The sequence below is a fragment of the Babylonia areolata genome, chromosome 10 (assembly GCF_041734735.1).
Source record: "Babylonia areolata isolate BAREFJ2019XMU chromosome 10, ASM4173473v1, whole genome shotgun sequence".
Taxonomy (NCBI): Eukaryota; Metazoa; Mollusca; class Gastropoda; order Neogastropoda; family Buccinidae; genus Babylonia; species Babylonia areolata.
Window position 1 is genome coordinate 17,443,199 of NC_134885.1, and position 9,306 is coordinate 17,452,504.

Genomic DNA, 9,306 nt, shown 5'->3' on the forward strand with positions numbered 1-9,306 from the left:
ACATGTTGCAGAATGGGCTGCTCATGGCAGGGCATGCAAGACCTATTCAATGATCCAAAAAGGCCAGTATGAACAGCTCAGGTAGCGAGCAGCATGTTATTGCTGATGCCAGGAAACCTGTGAGTGCCATAAATGAGATTTTTTGGTGTGCATTTTCTCTCTTATGAATCGAACGCCATTTTGTGAAGAAATAAAGATGCATCATCCACCTTTTATTTCTTATTTATTGTGGTTCTTCTACAATGAAATGCATGACTTGGTTCATGGATGGAAGAAAAAGCTAGAGAGCTGAAAGAAAACAGATTCATATATCTGTCATTTTTGCTAGCAACTTAAGTAATATTTGCTCCCTCCTGGGAACCTTTGTCATGGAATGCCCCATCAACCTACCCATTCTGTATAATGCTCTCAAGTTGCATTTGACTAAAAATTTGCAGTAATTTTGCAGAAGCTGATCAGCCAAGACCACTGGTAACCTACTGTGGCTGTAACTTCAATATTTTTTCAAAAACAAAAATTTTGAAGAAGTCTCATCCACAACGTGCACCCTTATTTATGAGAAAATCGGGCATCATTCCTTTTCTGCCAACTTTAGATGGAAGTTTTAAGGTTGATTTTAATTTATTTTGAAATCTGACATTTCACTTAATGCACACATAATATTTCCTGGTCCTACTTGTGACAGTTACTGAAATATTCATCTTTGCAGCACGCTACTCCAATAAACGGTCTTTTTTCCGCTGGTCAAATTGAAGATTTTTCAAAGTTTGAGACTCTGATACTTAAAATTCAGTTATTTATCCTGCCTGAAAAAAATTCAGTGCACTTTTTGTGATGTATTCTGCAAGATATTTTATTATGAAATGCAACTGTCTATTCTTTTCAGTGATCTGGGTAGAAATCTCCATCAAAGGAGCAAAAAAACTGTATGTCTGTGCATATTATAGACCTCAATCTGACAACAAATCTGGCCTCTTCACTGACTTGGAAACTTGTCTCCAGAAACTGCCTGCCGATGGACACATCTGGATTGGAGGAGACTTTAATCTAGATGACATCAACTGGAAAGCTGGATTGGTACCCAAGTACGCACAAGATGGCAAAATATGCAAAGAACTCCTCCAAGTAGCGGCTGACGCGCATCTAGAACAGATGATCCATGAACCAACTAGAATAACTCAAGACACTGCTACCACCCCTGACATTTTTCTAACAAACAACAGTACCCTAATCAACAATGCAAGAGTCGTGCCAGGAGTGTCGGATCATGAAGCAATCTTCATCGAGTCATCTCTCCGACCATACTACACGAAACATCCCTCCAGAATAGTACCAAATTTCCAAAAAGCAGACTTCAACATAATAAAAGAAAAATTGTCTGACGCCCAAGACTCCTTCATTGAGACATCAGCCACGCTTAGCGTTTGCGAACTTTGGGAAAGGTTTAAAACCATAATCCACTCCCTCGTGAAGGAACACATCCCCTCAAAAACTGTCCGAAACAAATCCAACCATAAACCCTGGATTACCCCCCACATCAAGTCAATGAAAAGAAAACTCGCTCGGAAATTTAGAAAGAGCAAAACCTCATCTGACCCCTCAGTAAGACGACAGTACCTACAGATGAAGGGCAAAGTACAGCGGGAACAACGTCATGCATACTGGACTTACATCAACAACATCATTGATCCTCCCAAAAGCGATGATGAGCAGTTGAAAGGGAGCAACCAAAAGCGATTCTGGAATTACATCAAATCTCTCAGACGTGACAGTACAGGGGTATCTCCACTTTGAGACCAAGGAAGATTATTTGCATCCCCAAAAGAAAAGGCCAACATTCTAAAACCACCAGTACAAGTCGGTCTTCACGAGAGAAAAAAGCAGCAAAATCCCAACACCATCGGGAGTGTCCTACCCTGCAATGGCCGAGATCACGATCGACAAGGAAGGGGTACGCAAATTGCTGAAGAACATCAACCCATATAAAGCAGCAGGACCTGATGAGATTCCAGCAAAAGTGTTGAAAGAGTGCGCAGATGAGATCGCGCCCCTGCTCTCTATTATCTTCACCAAATCACTGGCAGATGGATGTGTACCAGACGACTGGAAAATGGCGAACGTGACAGCTGTTTTCAAAAACGGCAATCGTAACTCTGCTGCTAACTACAGACCGGTCTCCCTCACCAGCATATGCTGTAAGATGCAAGAACACATCCTCGCAAGCAACATCATGCGCCATCTGACCCAACATGAAATACTTGATAACTCACAACATGGGTTTAGAGCCAGAAGGAGTTGCGAAACTCAACTGCTAACATTGTTCCAATACATCGCCAAAAACCAGGACAACAGACAGCAGACCGACATGGTAATCCTGGACTTCTCCAAAGCCTTTGACAAGGTCCCCCACAAACGCCTCCTCCGTAAGCTGGACCATTATGGTATACGAGGATCGACGTTAGACTGGATCAAGGCCTACCTTTCTGACCGCACCCAAATCATCGTAGTTGACGGCGAAAAATCTGAGCCAGCACCTGTCATCAGCGGAGTCCCACAGGGGACAGTTCTAGGCCCCATCCTATTTCTGATTTACATCAACGATCTGCCTCAGAACATCAAGGCCAATATTAGATTGTTCGCTGATGACTGTATAGTCTACTCCACCATCAAGACAATCCAAGACTGTAAAATGCTCCAATGAGACCTCAACACCCTGTCTGACTGGGAACAGCGTTGGGGAATGGAATTCCACCCAGAAAAATGTAATGTCCTTACCTGTACAACATCAAGGAACCCCATCAGCTACAACTACAAATTAAAAGGACACACCCTCGAGCATGTTGACAGCGCAAAATATCTCGGCGTCGACATAAGAAATGATCTAAACTGGAAAGAACATGTTACAAGAGTCACCAACAAAGCCAATAGCATGGTAGGCTTCCTAAAAAGGAATCTAAAAACATCCAATAAAACCACCAAAGCCAATGCCTACCAAACTCTTGTACGCCCACACCTGGAGTATTGTTCATCAGTCTGGAGCCCGTACAAAGAAGGTCAAAAGAACAAGATTGAAATGGTGCAAAGAAGAGCAGCACGTTATGTACACAGTGACTACGGGCGGACCAGCAGCATAACACACATGCTGCAAGAACTAGGATGGGAATCCCTCGAATCACGGCGGAACAGACAAAGGCTGACCCTGATGTATAAAATGGTCAACGGCATTGTAGACATCCCTCCAGACAAATTTCTCAAGAAAGGATCCAGCAGAACAAGATCAAATCATCGACACAAATTTGTCCATCTTAGCTCCTCCTCTGACCCTTATAAATACAGTTTTTTCCCATCAACCATCCCTGTCTGGAACTCCCTGCCTGCAACAGCAGCAGAGGCTCCCTCCTTGGCAGCTTTCAAGAGGGAGCTGAACAAGATCACAGTTTAGTCCCCCCCCCCCCCCTTTTTCTTTTTTTTCTTTTTTTTTTTTCCCCCGGAGGGACGCTGCGAGTGATGGTGGGAGAGAGTATGTATACATGCTCTTTCTCATTGTCACCCCCTCCAGAGGAAAAGATAGGTCTACTTAGGTTTTAGCTAGGTATTTACGCCTCTGCGCACACAGGTCATTAATAGTCAGTAATGACGGCTGACCTTCCAATTTGAAGATTTGAAGATTGAAGACCTTCAAAGTTGCTATTCTGTGCAGATTGATATGTCTTGATTTTATATTTCCCCCTACTTTGACAGGCATATTTTCCAATTTCTTTGCTGCTGAAGTGTTGTTTTTTTTCTTGTGCAATATGCCATTATCATATGGTTTTTAGAAGTATATGAGTTTTCATTACAGTACCCTCATGGGCAGTACAGTATGACTGTGAAAATGTGAAAATATTAAGTACTAACAGCATGTACGCATTGTCACATCTTTAAAATGGAATATCTTCAGAACCAATAGGAGGAGTTTGTATTATACTCCATGTTTGGTGTTTACATATACTTACCATGTCAAACTGATGCAAACTAGGCCTATGGTTTGCTCTGTTTGGCCAAATTTCGCGCGGCTAACAGTGAAAAGATGCCCCTCTTAGTCTGGCCCGCTCTTAGCCAATCAAACGCCTCTAACAGCTATAAGCGCTGAATCATTCCGTGGCCATGAACGAAAATGCCCCATGAGAACCACGGCAGAGACGCGGGGACGGACGGGCGGGCATTCGAGTTTGACATGGTAAGTATATGTAAACACCAAACATGGAGTATAATACAAACTCCTCCTTTTGGTGTCATATACTGTACCATGTCAAACTGATACAGAATTTAAAGCAAATGGAGGAGGGCAACGCCTACTGGTTCGTATGGGGAGCCCTTGAAACTGAGACGGCAGTGTTAGCCGCGACAAAGGAAATCCCCTTGGAACCGTCAGCCCTGGTCATACGGAAATCCCGGAGGTAGAAGTTGATGAAGGGATTCTCAGACCGCCAGAAGGCTGCTTCCAAGACATGCTGCAGTGGTACCGAGTGCTGGAAAGCAGCCGAAGTAGCTATGGCCCACACTTCGTGTGTTCTGGGATTAAGACAACTGATATCCTTGTGTGCATGAGATTAGGCTCTACGAATGACTTGGGAAACCCAGCGGGAAATGGTCCCTGCAGCGATATCTTTCTTGTAATTCTCATTGAGGGAGATGAGAAGGCGCCTCTGAGAAGAACGCCTATGGCGAGACCTATCCCAATAGTATTTGAGACACCGAACGGGGCAGAGATGCCTATCTTCATCATCTTGGGCAAGAATATCAGACAAAGGTCTGACCCTCAGAGAGGGGGAAGGGACCTTGGGGTCTTGGTTCTTAGCCAGAAACTCTGGAAGGAAACGAAGAGTGATGGAACCATCTCTGTGGAATGCTAGATCTTGTGGCATACCACTAAGACCATGAATCTCACTTCTACGACGGCCCGTGGCCAGCAACAGAAGGAAAGTGGTCTTCAGAGTGAGTAGGTCAAAAGGAATAGTCCCCAATGGCTCAAAGGGCTGTTTTCGAATGAAATCCAGCACCAGGAACAAGTCCCAGAGGGGCACTCTTCTGGGATTCCTAGCTTCCTTCAGAGAGGCGCCCCTAGCCACCTCTCTGAGCAGGAAATCAGCTTCAAAAGCGGGACCACCTAGCTGTTTGATAGTGGTACAAATGGCAGACCTGTACCCTCTCACAGAACTAGCAGACAGGTTGAGAACCGAGGAGCAGTGAGCCAGAAAGTTGGCCAGCTGCATGCTCGTAGGGTTAGTAGGGGGAATGTTCTGAGCTGTACACCAACTCAGCCATTTCTTCCAGCGAAAGTCATACAAGGTCTCTGTTCCCTCCCTCCTGGCTTTGGAGACTATGGAGAGGAGGTCGGAGGAGGCACCCCCCTTGGTCAGCGCGGCCGACACAGAGGCTGACCGAGAGGTGGAAGACTTCAATGGTGATGCTGACAGTTCCGCCCGCACAGCAGCCACACGTGCAGGTGGAGCATTTGAGGATTGGAGTGAGGAATGCCCGAACGAGGCTGCCTCAGCAGATGAGGTTTGGTTTCCAGTTCCAGTGGTGGAACATGTGTCAGGGACTGAAGGACCGGAAACCAGGGCTGGGCTGGCCATTTCGGCGCAATGAGGATCAGCTGCGGGCGTTCCAACCTGGCTTTCCGTATCCCCTTGGACAGGATTGGAAAGGGAGGAAACGCGTAGGCAATCAGACTGCTCCAGTCTAGAGAGAGAGCATCCACTGCCCATGCTTCTGGGTCGGCGACCGGAGAGACTAAGTGGGAAGTCTCTTGCTGAACCTTGTCGCAAACAGGTCCACCATCGGCCGGAACCACTGTTCCCACACTCCTTGCAGGGTGTCCTTGTCCAGGGTCCACTCTGTGTGTATGACACTCTTGGACCTGCTGAGAGCATCTGCCAAAATGTTGTCTTTCCCTGCTATGTGCCTCGCTGAAAGTGCAATGCCCTTGCTGTGGCACCAACGGAGGAGAGCCTCGGTCCGCAGAGAGAGGTCTGCCGAGTGCGCTCCCCCCCCTTTGTTCACGTAACATGCGACTGTTGTATTGTCCGTGAACAAGCGAATGGTCTTGCCGTTGGCCTCCGCCATGAAGTGCTGGAGAGCCCTGCGAACTGCCTCCAGTTCCAGAACATTGATGTGGCATAGGCGCTCCTCCGGGGACCAAGTCCCTGCTGCATGGAGTGAGTCCATGTGGGCTCCCCAGCCCAGGGAGGAGGCGTCTGTGAATAGTGCCACCTGAAGAGTAGGTGGGGCTATGGGCACCCCCTGTGTCAGAAGAGGGGTGGTTAACCACTCTGATGTCACCTCGAGGAACCACTCGCCCAGACATATCCGGGTATCCCATGGCTGAGTGCTCTGGGACCACCGTAGCCTGAGTGCCCTCTGAAGAGGGCGCTTGAGAACCCTGCCCAGAGGGATGAGAGGTGCCATGGACTCCATCATGCCCAGGAGGGAAGAAAGTGTCCGCGCTGTTGCTTGGGAGGAATGGCGCAAGTGGTTGAGGAGGCCTGCCAGACGGTCCCACCGATCTGGCGTCGGAGAGACTATCATAGACCGCGTGTCGAATCTCATCCCTAAGAAGTCGAAGGACTGGCTCGGGGACAGATCGCATTTCTCCTGGTTCGTGATGAAGCCCAGTTGGGAGCACAGGTCTAGAAGTCTGGCTGTATGACTCTGGCACAGAGCCTGTGACTGGGCCAGAATAAGCCAGTCGTCCAGGTACACACAGAGCCGAATGGACTCCGACCGGACGATTGACACCAATTCCCGCACCACCTTGGTAAACAGGAAAGGGGCAAGGGACAGACCAAATGGGAGGACAGAGAACTGGAACACTCTGTCCCTCCACACGAACCTCAGGTACCGGCGGGATGCCGGGTGGATGAGGATATGGAAATAAGCATCTTTCAGATCGATGGACGTCGCCCAATCGCCCCGTTGCATGGTCTCCCGAATCTGTGCCTGTGTGTCCATCTTGAATTTCATCTTGGGGAGGAATCTGTTGAGGGGATATTCACTTACGCTTGTTTTTTGTTTTTCTTATATCGTCATGTTGTTTGCCAAAAATCACATTTCATTGTAACGAATATTTAAATTTTTGCTGCCGCCACCTACATATTGGTGACAGATCAGAGCTCAGTTTTGTCAGGCATCTGCAAAATAGTGTCGTTTACAATCAGACCATAGAATATTTTGACATCAGTCTATTTGCGAACGATGCTGCACAGCAACTGAGCACTCTCAAAAGGGTGTGTTTGTGTGCGGTGTGGGGTGTGTGTGTTTAAATGTCTGTCTGTGTGTTCGTATGCATGTGAGATCAAAGCCAACAATACAACAGTCTTGTGCTATGTTCCAATAATAAGTTATGTCTAATGAGTTCAAGACCTGCTTCTGTTTTAATTGTCAACATGTACTCAAAGCAATCGTTCGCAATTAGACTTGCCCGTTCGCATTTACCCTCAGTCAGCCCTGCCATTTCAAACATCGACAAAACGTTGAAAACAATGAGCAGACGAACTGTTCCTGGTGCAACCAGATGGAGAAAGCCCTCGAAAACAAAAGAACTACGTTTGACTATCGTACGACATGTTATCTTTACAAAGTTTACAGTACACATGTTGAGCTGGTCGCTTCGACTGGATCGTCACCCATACAACCAAAATTCACATCCTGCCTTCACATACATGTAAAACATACGCCTTGAGTCACGTGTTCTAACACTCAGTCACACACATTACACTGTTTTCACACATAAAGAAGTAGATACACTCTATAACATCTAACATTTAAAGTATTTCCTTATGCAATTCAATATTGTCTCCCGGCAGAAGGAATTTCGACGGGGCACGAACTCGAAACAGGTGGTTCGATTCCACGGAGAAAACAGTGGGAGTACCAAAAAATCCATTGATGCGGGCTACATTGTGAATGAAAAGTTTGACAAGAGAAGAACAACGGTGAGCTGAATAATACTCACTGTGACAACCGACAGTCCAGAAGTTTATGATCCCACTTCCCAAAGGCTTTCTTTCCGCAACGCCATAACACGACCGGTGCTTACCGTCTCATTGCCACCCATTGGAATTGAAACTGAAACTGAAATTCAGTCGCTGAAATGCTTTCAACCATGATATTTTCTGTTCTGAAATATATTGGTTTTGCATTATATTGTATTTTTCAACCGCATCGTTATACTCTCATACTTGACAAAATTTAGTGGATGATCAGAACACGGATTTTAAAGGGGGGTCATTGTCACAAAACAGCTAAGGGGAAGCCACCGTCAATATTTGAGAGGCGTTTCAGCAGGCTGCTGGTCACACTCCTGAAAATAAAACCGGGGGGGTTGGAGACAGAAGATAATATACGGCCCTTGTATTTTGTAACAGTGCCAGGCACACCTGTATGTCTTCTTATACAAGTATAAAGCTCAGTAACTACAATCAACAAGTTGATTTTTTCGCATGTTGGAGGCATGCTGTAACAAGTATTCATAGAAGCTGATAGTGGTATTTGTGCACAAACATTTGTGTGTTTGTGTGAATGTATCGGGTGTCCCCCAAAAAGTGAACCACTTTTTGACAAGGATTTTCTCAGTGATAGATAAACCGATTTCATTGAAATTTTTCACGCAGTAACCTTAGGGTATTATCAACAAGTCTGCAAAATATCTAAAAGTTCAGACGCAAATTATGCGAGTATTGTCAAATTCAAAACAGCATGTCAAAAAATCCAATATCAGAGCTGTGCAATGTGACCTTCATCATATTCATTCCAGCTGCCAGGTGTTGGCATCTGTCAATCAGTGTCAGTCTAAAAATAGCCTGTCTGGGTGTCAAGTCTATTGATTTTTTTTTTTTTTTTATTGTTGTCAGTATCTAAAATCAGTTACTTGAACTGTCCAAAGTATCAGTTTGAAAGGATCAACCATGCATGCATGAATTTCCAGGCAAGGGGTGGAGTCATGTCACTGTAAATGGACTTATCGGTAAAATACGGACTATAGGGTCAGTAGCACGTAAAATTGGTAGTGGGAGACCCAAGACTTCATGTTCAGAGGAGAACAAGGACCGTGTCAGTGAGGAACTGATTCAATCCCAGGAGGAGAACCCAGGGACCCACAAATCTCTTAGAGAAGTTGCAAGCGATTTACAAGTGAGCACGTCTTCTGTGCAATGGCGAAAGAACTGGAGCTGAAGCCCCTCAAGAGGATACGGGTATCAAGGAGGGACGGACCAAAACGTTAGGCTGAGGGAAAAGAAAAACTCGCTGCCAAAACTTGAA

General features: G+C 45.9%; 1 protein-coding gene across 4 annotated transcripts in view; it reads right to left on the minus strand.

Moving 5' to 3' along the window:
- LOC143286835 (dynamin-binding protein-like) overlaps window positions 1–8,247 on the minus strand; it is a 274,661-nt gene extending 266,414 nt beyond the window's left edge. For all 4 annotated transcript variants that reach the window (XM_076594658.1, XM_076594659.1, XM_076594657.1 and 1 more), the window contains exon 1: window positions 8,000–8,247. The gene's annotated coding sequence lies outside the window, so the exon portion shown is untranslated. The remainder of the gene's footprint in view (window positions 1–7,999) is intronic.
- Window positions 8,248–9,306: the final 1,059 nt, after the last annotated feature.